This window comes from Penaeus monodon, chromosome 24 (genome assembly GCF_015228065.2).
Source record: "Penaeus monodon isolate SGIC_2016 chromosome 24, NSTDA_Pmon_1, whole genome shotgun sequence".
NCBI classification, from domain to species: domain Eukaryota; kingdom Metazoa; phylum Arthropoda; class Malacostraca; order Decapoda; family Penaeidae; genus Penaeus; species Penaeus monodon.
Genome location: NC_051409.1, coordinates 25,736,636 through 25,736,995, shown reverse-complemented (window position 1 = coordinate 25,736,995; position 360 = coordinate 25,736,636). Strand labels below are relative to the sequence as shown.

Genomic DNA, 360 nt, shown 5'->3' with positions numbered 1-360 from the left:
AGCGGCATTGGGTTAAGCAGAAATAATAAGCACCAAATACATTTTGTGGTAAATCAAACTAAGACAGCCCCACCTATCTTTTTTGTTATTTTCCTCTTCCCTTTAATCTTGGGGAGCCTGTGGGGAATCATGGGCTGAAAGGGGGTGGGGGAGACACACCCACCTTCCTAACTCCATACCAGGAACAAATCCCCAGCTCCCTTTTCATAGAGTATCTCCCTACTGGGAGGTAAGACCAGATGTCTTGTGTTTTTGAAATCAAATCTTCACTTGTTACAATTAAGGACACTGTATTCCTTAACATAACAGCAATCAAATAATATATACAATTCTGTATTTTTTCCTAATTTAACTCTTTCA

The 360-nt window shown here is 39.4% G+C and overlaps 1 protein-coding gene across 1 annotated transcript in view; it reads right to left on the bottom strand.

The window, feature by feature from the left end:
• The window catches only part of LOC119588680 (protein SCO1 homolog, mitochondrial-like), a gene marked incomplete in the record, with an annotated part of 9,100 nt that overhangs the window by 7,640 nt on the left and 1,100 nt on the right, over nt 1–360 (bottom strand).